The sequence below is a fragment of the Gasterosteus aculeatus genome, chromosome 8 (assembly GCF_964276395.1).
Source record: "Gasterosteus aculeatus chromosome 8, fGasAcu3.hap1.1, whole genome shotgun sequence".
Taxonomy (NCBI): domain Eukaryota; kingdom Metazoa; phylum Chordata; class Actinopteri; order Perciformes; family Gasterosteidae; genus Gasterosteus; species Gasterosteus aculeatus.
The window spans coordinates 8,906,364-8,917,704 of record NC_135695.1 but is presented as its reverse complement, the minus strand read 5'-3'; positions in this window follow the sequence as shown (position 1 = coordinate 8,917,704).

Below are 11,341 nucleotides of genomic sequence, written 5' to 3'. Positions count from 1 at the left end.
GCGCCGGGACGAGGGCCAGTGACAGCGGCGGGATGAGGGTCTGATTGAAATGGCGGCAGTACATCTATAAATTCCTCATTACCCACTAACACGCAGACACCGCGTCTGCTCCTATTCCATTACTTACTCCGCCGTATTGTCATGCTCCGCGAATTCAATGTAGTACCTTTTATTGTAGAAAATGAAAAATGTAATTTTCCCCTTCTCCCTCTCTCCCCCTCTCGTAACACTAATTTAAAATGTCTCATCTCCTTCTGCGTCTTCAACAGTGTGATTGCCTCACTGCTCAAGAAAGAGGCCTAAGAGGAGGAATCCCCTCTCTTTGTGAAAAGAAGTTCAGGTGGGAGCACAGGAGGAGAAAGGGAGTGGGATGATTCACCGAGGCGAGAATCTGCAGCTTCATCAGAGTCGGTCAAGCAGGACTGCTGCTGCTGCTGCGGACCTCCCGAACCAGTGGAGAGACCCACACCTTCAAGGACTCAAGGTCTTCTTATTCTTTTCCCTCCAGTGGTCACACGGCTCTTCCTCCCTTCCTTGCCCTTTCTTTTCTTTCTCTTCCTTTTTTTTTCACTCTCAGCCTTTTTGCAACAGAGCAGGGTCAAGAACTTAACCCGCCAGAGGAACAAAGTCCTTCAGGCCTGTAGAAAAGGACAGTGAAGAGGTGTCTCTCGGCCTGAAACAAAGTGTACGTGAACGTGCAACACGTATTGGAAGTGTCAGGCACGGTGCAACACTTTGCACTCGTTACACGTATGGTGATATTTCAAAATAAACCTTTATTTTCTTCAGAAGTAAGGTTACTTTGCTGTAAAGTTTAGGAGTACACGACTGGACGGTCTTTGTATATTTTTACCATTTAATCTGGTTCAAGCCTCTGAAATGTGATGATTTTACAATACGACAAAAACAGAAAAAGAATGAATCAGTAGTGTTTTTCTAAAAAGTGATACTTAATACTGTAGTATTAAGTATAAAGTATCACTGACAAAATGATTAGTTGATCAAGCAAGACAAAACAATGGAGAAGATTTTCTTCTTTATTTCTCTCTTCCTGTGATTATGTTCTTTCCTTCTCATACTTTGTCTGTCGTGCACATTATTTGTACAAAATAAATCCTTAATATATTCTCAATATATTTTCTGTTGTTGTCTAGTTTATCCAGTAGGCCTACATAAAAATCACCAACCACAAAGCCGGAATGTATTACGGCTTTACAGTATAATTAAACATAATTTCTCTTCCCCCCACAGATATGAGTGTCCCGGTCTAAAAATTCACTTTCTTACTAAAAGAAAGTATGTATGTGGAAAAAACTAATGTGAACTTTTCCATTTCTCAAAATCCGGTTGGTATTAACTGACACAGTGTACCACTGACCTCCAGTGGAGAGTTGCAGAACTGCAGATCGGATCCCTCTGCATTTGTTTCTTGTTTAATGCCAAATGCAATTTGAAAAAACACGCAAGTTCACTCAAGGGTGGGATGAGTTTGATTTGTGCAGGAGCAGGTGAGTCAGTGTGTCCCTGAAGGACACGCTGGATATGGAAAGCTTTGAACTATTTAAGATATATATAAGATATATAAGATTTGAACTACAATGTTAACATAAATCTCCAGTTGCATGTTATTCAAGACGTTAGAAGTGGTTCAAGAGGCCTCTTGCAGTCCGATAGCACTGCATGTCTTTTATAAATCACTAACCAGACATAAAAAAATACAGAAAAAAATACTTTTGTATATATTTTTCATCAGGAAGAGCAGATAAATCATTTGGAAGTATGAATGAAAAATATGGATAACAAAAACCCCATCGCCATTATGAGAATGTTTTTTTTAATCTAGTGTCTGACAACTTGTGAGTGAAGTGCAAACTCACCCTGCAACCCTTATCCATGTTTAGGACTCATAATGGCATCAGAATAATCCATGTGCTCAGTGATGCGTCTTGCTCACCACCAGAAACTCCCACAGTGGCTGTTCACAGGACTAATGATGACCCACGGAGTGAGCACTCGGTGGGGCCAGAGGAACAACTCCAGGATCTCCTGTAGTCAGTATACATAACGATTAAGATGTCAGCTGCCTGGGACAGAAAGCACAGGATCAGGAGCCTGTGTGTACAGTTTTGGATGAAGGGGTTTCTTTACTGCCTGTATATTAGTGCTTAATCTGCCCTAACAAGATAGACTGTAGCCTCTCGGCTGTATCGATGATGATGAGACCGGTAATGATGGAGGAGGAAAGCGAAAGGGTTGGCGGCTAAGCCTGGAGTAAGCTACTTTGGCACGTGGCGACGCTAGTAGCACCACTGGGGTGTGTGTGTGTGTGTCCAGTTATTTAATCAAAGTGTGACACCAAGTAGCTTAAATCTCTAATAAGACATAATGCCTCTTTGGGTTTAATTTGATAAGTTGAAGGATGAAAGACACCCAGATGTGTTTGGGCCGTCCCGTGTTAGGAAAAGGTTGCATCATAGCAACAAGAATAATAGGAGTATGGATAAAGAATAGAAACATAGTGGCTACAAAACCCCTCTGTCAGAAACCCAAGTGTGTATTTATTGTTAGCAGTAGCACTTTAATCATCAATGAATAATTACACAGTACTTCAAGATGCTCTTTTTTTGTTTTTTATAAGCTGTGCTATATTACTTTATTCTAATGTTGTATGGCAACACAGTTCCTCTGGTAATCAAAGGATAAGACATATTTCGCAAAATACACAATACAATATTATAATGGCATCACATCTATCTATCAGCTTCATTCAGGGCCAGTTCATACAAATTACAATCGAGTAAATTTGGTATAACATCTCCAACGAGGCACTCATTTAATTTTTTTAGTGAACAAACCCTTTGACAGGATACAAGATTAGCGCCTTGTGAAGTTGCTGTGTGTTTCCCCTTAACACTTTTCCACTTATTGTAAGTAAACTTTAGGGAAGGAGAGGAAGGAAGGAAAAGCAACACAAGTCAGCAGCTCTGGCTCTTTCTTGGACTTGAAACCGGCCTGGTATACAGCAGCTTCCATGCATGTTCAGGATCAAAATCCTGCTGGAAAATGAATCCTCTTTGACACATATTACTCAGCCAGAAGGGGTAACATGCCTCCGTGGAATAAAGTGGTATTTCTCTCTCTAGCATGTGTGGACCTTTTGCAGCCCGACGGCTGAATATTTTGCACAATAAAGACCGGAGGTTTTCTGCACCGTTGCATTTACATCGTCGTGCACTGTGCCATTGGATAAAACTCTCTGCAAATGTCAACTGAAAGTCAGCAGTGCAATGTCCATCTGACGATGGGTGCTGTCATCCGTTGCAGATCTGGTATCTTTAAATGTGTTTCAGTCATGGGATCAAGGAAAGATGTGAAGAAGAAATCAGACAACCACGATATCTTCAACAATAAGCTGAAGGATCGCTCTCAGGTCACTGAGCTGCTCCAGAAGATCCGAAATGTAGCCCAGAAGAACGGAGGAAGCCACTACACCGACGAGATGTTCCAAGAGGCTGAGAGGGTCGTTGAAGAGAAGAAACAAAGTATCCTGAAAGAAAAAGAAGAGCAAATACGCAAAGAGAACGAGGATCGGTTGAGGAAAATACAGAAGAAAGACTTTTTTTTAAACTCCAAGTTGAGAGAAAGAGGGATATAATGAGGGAGATGAGGATATTAAGAGGGATAAGGGGTGAGATGGAATAAAAAAGTGAAAAGAGAAAGGAAGGGAGGAGAGAGAAGCTGATTGGAAGTAAGATAAAATAAAATAATCCTTCATCATTCCCGCAGGGATGAAATTGACAGGATTACAGCAGCAAAGGGGATAAAGTGCAGATATAGTGTATAGTCAAACAAAGGTCAAACAGTAATAAATAGCAGTAATAAAATAATAAACATTAACTGAAATGATCCTGCACGTGCTGAGAGCAATGATGCTTGAACATTTATATGATGCAGTTTCCTGTTTGTCTTCTGCCGCATTGAAATTTTATCTTCAAATGATTGCACCACTTTGCCGTACTTATACAGCAGTGTGAATAGTTCCAAGGAGATTCCTTCCCACCCTGAGCACGATGTCCTCCATGTTGAATTCACAAAACATTAAGAACACAAATTGTAAAGGAAGAATTACTCATTGCAAGTTTCCCCTTTTATGAATTTTAGCAAGAATTCCTATTATTAAACCATTATTTTTATTTATCTTTGTCATGTATTGTCATGTTACCCAATAATAAGAGTCAGTATTTTAAAATACTTGCTGCTCTGGCAAAATACTATAATTGAAGAAAATTGCCCATCCCATTAAATACTGATGGGGAGGGGAGCGTTGTGCTGCTTAGAAGAAGTTGTTGTAAATTGCTTGTAAATGGTGATTAAACAAATGTTTAATGTGTAACATGGATACTTCTGGGAAATACAGAGGGTCCTAAAATAGAAGACAAAAAATGGGTATAAACTTTTAGACTGAATAACCCTTATTTGAAGGGCTGAATCAAACATAAAACACAAGTCAAACAACAATGAGAACTTGGTAAATAAAGTTAATTGATGGAAACGCTGTGACAGAAAGCATGTGATCATCGAGGAACTTTTCCCCAAGCGAGTTGGTAATTGATCAAGGACATATTGAGTCATTGGCATGCCTGTATCGATAAATTATTGTCTTTTTTCTCAACATTTTCAACCTGAGGTCATGATTGTGCTCTGGAAAGGGCTCAAGCTTTAAAAGTGTTTGTCTGTTTATTGTTTTTTGCAGAGTGGGTCACTACATAAAGAGCCGTTCTGCCAGAGCTGCAGGAGACACTTTTTGAACTGTCACAACTTATTTTGCTGCATCTTCTCCACTCTTAAACCAAACATGGCCAGAAACGTCAGTAAGTATGCAACTAATCCTTTTATTAAAGGACAGTCATTGAACGGTTCAGCAGCAGAGCTCACTGCTGAGCTCTTGTTTTTTTAAATGTTCCTCTGTACCTCATATAAACTCAGCTGCTATCCACACGTCCAAAAATGGTGTGATGGACAATTCTTGAGGAGTCAGGAAAAGACAAACGTGTGTTGACAGAATCTAACTACATTTTCACTGAAATCAGTAACGTTATTGAAGGCGGATGTGACGTATCCGCCGTCGCTAAACTCCACCGATAACTAAAAAAAGTCAAAATTTATGATGATCCTCTGTTGCTTGGTTGAATGCAGGATGTTTAAAAAACTCTTTTTTGAGAGGCTTTTTCCATCGTGGTGTGAAGGAGAATATGTCCTGTGTGCAGTGACGTAGATTGAACGGGTCAGGGATTATTTATTTTTCATATAACTAACTTGTTTGGATTTGTACCAATGAGTTGGTAATGAAAACGAGATAGTTTGATATATTAACAGTTCATTTGATGTTGTATCCTTTTTTTTAATGAATTTGATACATGTTCAAATCGTAAGGACATGAATATTAAGTAAGACTTAAGGATTGTCAAGGTCACATCATTAAAATGAATCCCAGTAGTTTATGACTGTATGAAAGTCATTCCACGTTCAGTTGACACTGGGGCAGTTTAAAAGAACTGCTCCCTCTTCCTGTAAGTGGTGTACAGTTTATGGAAGCCACATTTGATCATGGAGATCATTTGTTCGGTAGTGCACTTTACTTGTTCAATAGTGCACTTAATTTTTTCATTTATACCAACCCATAGCCTTATTCTACTAACCCATTGCACTAGCATCTCATTTTATTTTTATTTTTATTTTATTTTATTACTTATTACTTGTGCACTGCTGTCTTGTTGTCTATTGTCTGTTTTTTGTCTACTGTCACGCACCAACCGCCATGACAAATTTCTTGTATGTTTGACATATTTTGGCAATGAATGTTTCCTGATTCCTGATTCCTGAGAGAAAGCTACATGAGAACATTTATTCATCTCAAACATAAGTCGGAAAGAAAATGTGTAAATTAGACCATCGACACATTCCTGTATTTTAGAATGGATGCTTCTTTTCTCCACTATCTGTAGCCGTCACATTGAGTACAACATGTGTACAACCTGATTGTTGATTCTTATTGAGTGTCACGTATTCTTCCACTCAGGAGAGAAGATAAAAAATGATGAGGAGCTGAGGCTAGTAATGGTGGGGAAGACTGGGATTTGGAAGAGTGCCACTGGAAACACCATTCTGGGACGGCATTGCTTTGAGTCAAAGTTCAGTGCAAAGTCCATGACTGTGGACTGTTCCAAGGGCAGAACCATAGTGGATGGAAAACAGGTCACTGTTATCGACACCCCGGGCCGGTTTGACACCAGGTTTGGTCTGAATAAAACAATCAGGAATCAGGAATCAGGAAACATTTATTGCCAAAATATGTCATACGGACAAAGAATTTGGCTTGGCGGTTGGTGCGTGACAGTAGACAGTGTAACAATAGACAACAAGACACTGCACAAGTAATAAAATAAAGTAAAATGAAATGCTAATGCAATGGGTTAGTAGAATAAGGCTATGGGTTAATATAAAACAAAAGAATAAAGTTAATGTACAAAATTTAAAATACTAAAAAAGTTAAAAAATATTAAGCATAAAGTGCACTAGCGAACATGTGACAAAGTGACGAGTGACGACAAAGTGAAGAATTACGGTTAAAGTGGCATGTGCAGTGTGAAGGAGAGTGACCGGTGGAATGTTATAGTCAGTCAGTGGGGGACCGGCTCTGTTGATGAGCCCGACTGCCGACGGGAAGAAACAGTTTGTGTGGCGGGAGGTCTTAGTCCTGATGGACCTCAGCCTCCTGCCAGATGGAAGGGGCACAAACAGGTTTTGTCCGGGGTGGGAGGGGTCGGCTACGACCTTTTTAGCTCGCTTCAGAGACCTGGAAGCGAACAAGTCCTGCAGGGACGGCAGATTGCAGCCGATCACCCTCTCTGCAGAGCGGATGACACGCTGCAGCCTGCCCTTGTCCTTGGCTGTGGCTGCAGCGTACCAGACGGTGATGGAGGAGCAGAGGATGGACTCCATGATGGCCGTGTAGAAGTGGACCATCATCCTCTTTGGCAGGTTGATTTTCTTCAGCTGCCTCAGGAAGAACAACCTCTGCTGAGCCTTCTTTGTGATGGAGCTGATGTTCAGCTCCCACTTGAGGTCCTGGGTGATGATGGAGCCCAGGAAACGGAAGGAATCCACAATAGTGACGGGGGAGTCACACAGGGTGATGGGGGAGGGTGGGGCTCTGTTCCTCGGAAATCCACAACCATCTCCACTGTCTTTAGAGCGTTGAGCTCCAGGTTGTTCTGGCTGCAATACGACACCAGGTGGTCAGACTCCCACCTGTAGGCGGACTCGTCCCCACCAGTGATCAGTCCAATGAGGGTGGTGTCATCCGCAAACTTCAGGAGCTTGACGGACTGGTGACTGGAGGTGCAGCTGTTGGTGTACAGGGAGAAGAGCAGAGGGGAGAGAACGCAGCCTTGGGGGGAACCGGTGCTGATGGTTCGAGAGGCTGAGACATGTTTCCCCAGCTTCACATGCTGCTTCCTGTCAGACAGGAAGTCTGTGATCCACTTGCAGGTGGAGTCGGGCACGTGCAGCTGGGAGAGTTTGTCCTGCAGCAGAGACGGGATGATGGTGTTGAAGGCAGAGCTGAAGTCCACAAACAGGATCCTGGCGTAGGTTCCTGCGGAGTCCAGATGCTGGAGGATGTAGTGGAGGGTCATGTTGACAGCATCGTCCACAGACCTGTTGGCTCTGTAAGCGAACTGCAGGGGGTCTAGGAGGGGTCGGTGAGGTAACTTCAGGTGGGTCAGGACTAGCCGTTCAAAAGACTTCATGACTACAGAGGTCAGGGCGACGGGCCTGTAGTCATTGAGTCCTGTGATCCTGGGCTTCTTTGGAACAGGGATGATGGTGGAGGCCTTGAAGCAGGCTGGTAAGTGGCATGTCTCCAGGGAGGTGTTTGAGATGTCAGCGAACACCGGAGACAGCTGGTCAGCACAATGCTTCAGGGTGTGAGGGGAGACGGAGTCCGGACCGGCTGCCTTATGGGGATTTTGTCTTTTAAAGAGCCGGTTAACGTCTCTCTCCAGAATAGAGAGGGTCGTTGCTGGTGGGGGAGGGGAAGGGGATACAGATGTAGAGGCGTGAGCACCTGATGAGCTGGGGGAGGGAGGGGTGCGGGACTGTAGCAGGTTGGTGGGGCTGTGGGGGATGCGATCAGGACATTGTCATTCGAATCTGCAGTAGATTTCATTCAGCTCGTCTGCCAGGCGGAGGTCATTCATGGAGTGTGTGGTTTTTGGCTTGTAGTCTGTGAGGTGTTTGAGGCCTCTTCAAACCGAAGCAGAGTCACTTCCTCAGAACTGTTGTTGGAGTTTCTCAGAGTACAGTCGTTTAGCATCTCTCACCACCTTGCTAAACTTGTATTTTGACTCACAGACAAAGACATTTTTCTTAAAACTCCAAGTTGAGAGAGAGATGGATATAATGAGGGAGATGAGGATATTAAGAGGGATAAGGGGTGAGAGGGAATGTGAAAGTGGAAAGAGAAAGAAGGGAGGAGAGAGAAGCTGATTTGAAATAAGAGAAGATAAGATAAAATAATCCTTCATCATTCCCACAGTGGTGAAATTGACAGGATTACAGCAGCAAAGGGGACAAAGTGTATAGATATAGTGTATAGTCAAACAAAGGTCAAAACAGTAATAAAAAGCAGTAATAAAATAATAAACATTAACTGAAATGATACTGCACGTGTTGAGAGCGATTGTACTTGGACATTTATATGATGGAGTTGTTCTGTTTGTCTGAATCTTTCAAGTTGTTGATTGTCTCAACAGTTATCTTCAAATGATTGCACCGCTTTGCCGTACTGATACAGCAGTGTGAAGAGTTTCAAGGAGATTCCTTCCCACCTTGAGCACGATGTCCTCCATGTTGAATTCACAAAACATTAAGAACGCAAATTGTAAAGGAAGATTTACTCATTGCAAGTTTCTCATTTTATGAATTTTAGCAAGAATTCCTTTTATTAAACCATTATTTGTATTTATCTTTGTCATTAATTGCTTTTACATGATAATGTTACCGAATAATAAGAGTCAGTATTTCAAAATACTTGCTGCTTTGGCAAAATACTATAATTGAAAAAATTGCCCATCCCATTAAATACTGATGGGGAGGGGAGCGTTGTGCTGCTTAGAAGAAGTTGTTGTAAATTGCTTGTAAATGGTGATTAAACAAATGTTTAATGTGTAACATGGATACTTCTGGGAAATACAGAGGGTCCTAAAATAGAAGACAAAAAATGGGTATAAACTTTCAGACTGAATAACCCTTATTTGAAGGGCTGAATCAAACATAAAACACAAGTCAAACAACAATGAGAACTTGGTAAATAAAGTTAATTGATGGAAACGCTGTGACAGAAAGCATGTGATCATCGAGGAACTTTTCCCCAAGCGAGTTGGTAATTGATCAAGGACATATTGGAAACATTTATTGCCAAAATATGTCAAACATACAAGGAATTTGTCTTGGCGGTTGGTGCGTGACAGTAGACAGTGTAACAATAGACAACAAGACAGTGCACAAGTAATAAAATAAAGTAAAATGAAATGCTAATGCAATGGGTTAGTAGAATAAGGCTATGGGTTAATATAAAACAAAAGAATAAAGTTAATGTAAAAAAATTAAAATACTAAAAAAGTTAAAAAATATTAAGCATAAAGTGCACTAGCGAACATGTGACAAAGTGACGAGTGACGACAAAGTGAAGAATTACGGTTAAAGTGACATGTGCAGTGTGAAGGAGAGTGACCGGTGGAATGTTATAGTCAGTCAGTGGGGGACCGGCTCTGTTGATGAGCCCGACTGCCGACGGGAAGAAACAGTTTGTGTGGCAGGAGGTCTTAGTCCTGATGGACCTCAGCCTCCTGCCAGATGGAAGGGGCACAAACAGGTTTTGTCCGGCGTGAGAGGGGTCGGCTACGATGTTTTTAGCTCGCTTCAGAGACCTGGAAGCGAACAAGTCCTGCAGGGACGGCAGATTGCAGCCGATCACCCTCTCTGCAGAGCGGATGACACGCTGCAGCCTGCCCTTGTCCTTGGCTGTGGCTGCAGCGTACCAGATGGTGATGGAGGAGCAGAGGATGGACTCCATGATGGCCGTGTAGAAGTGGACCATCATCCTCTTTGGCAGGTTGAATTTCTTCAGCTGCCTCAGGAAGAACAACCTCTGCTGAGCCTTCTTTGTGATGAAGCTGATGTTCAGCTCCCACTTGAGGTCCTGGGTGATGATGGAGCCCAGGAAACGGAAGGAATCCACAATAGTGACGGGGGAGTCACACAGGGTGATGGGGGAAGGTGGGGCTCTGTTCCTCCGGAAATCCACAACCATCTCCACTGTCTTTAGAGCGTTGAGCTCCAGGTTGTTCTGGCTGCAATACGACACCAGGTGGTCAGACTCCCACCTGTAGGCGGACTCGTCCCCACCAGAGATCATCCAATGAGGGTGGTGTCATCCGCAAACTTCAGGAGCTTGACGGACTGGTGACTGGAGATGCAGCTGTTGGTGTACAGGGAGAAGAGCAGAGGGGAAAGAACACAGCCTTGGGGGGAACCGGTGCTGATGGTCCGAGAGGCTGAGACATGTTTCCCCAGCTTCACGTGCTGCTTCCTGTCAGACAGGAAGTCTGTGATCCACTTGCAGGTGGAGTCGGGCACGTGCAGCTGGGAGAGTTTGTCCTGCAGCAGAGACGGGATGATGGTGTTGAAGGCAGAGCTGAAGTCCACAAACAGGATCCTGGCGTAGGTTCCTGCGGAGTCCAGATGCTGGAGGATGTAGTGGAGGGTCATGTTGACAGCATCGTCCACAGACCTGTTGGCTCTGTAAGCGAACTGCAGGGGGTCTAGGAGGGGTCCGTGAGGTAACTTCAGGTGGGTCAGGACTAGCCGTTCAAAAGACTTCATGACTACAGAGGTCAGGGCGACGGGCCTGTAGTCATTGAGTCCTGTGATCCTGGGCTTCTTTGGAACAGGGATGATGGTGGAGGCCTTGAAGCAGGCTGGTAAGTGGCATGTCTCCAGGGAGGTGTTGAAGATGTCAGTGAACACCGGAGACAGCTGGTCAGCACAATGCTTCAGGGTGTGAGGGGAGACGGAGTCCGGACCGGCTGCCTTACCTGGATTTTGTCTTTTAAAGAGCCGGTTAACGTCTCTCTCCAGAATAGAGAGGGTCGTTGCTGGTGGGGGAGGGGAAGGTGATACAGATGAAGAGGCGTGAGCACCTGATGGGCTGGGGGATGGAGGGGTGCGGGACTGTAGCAGGTTGGTGGGGCTGTGGGGGATGCGATCAGGACATTGT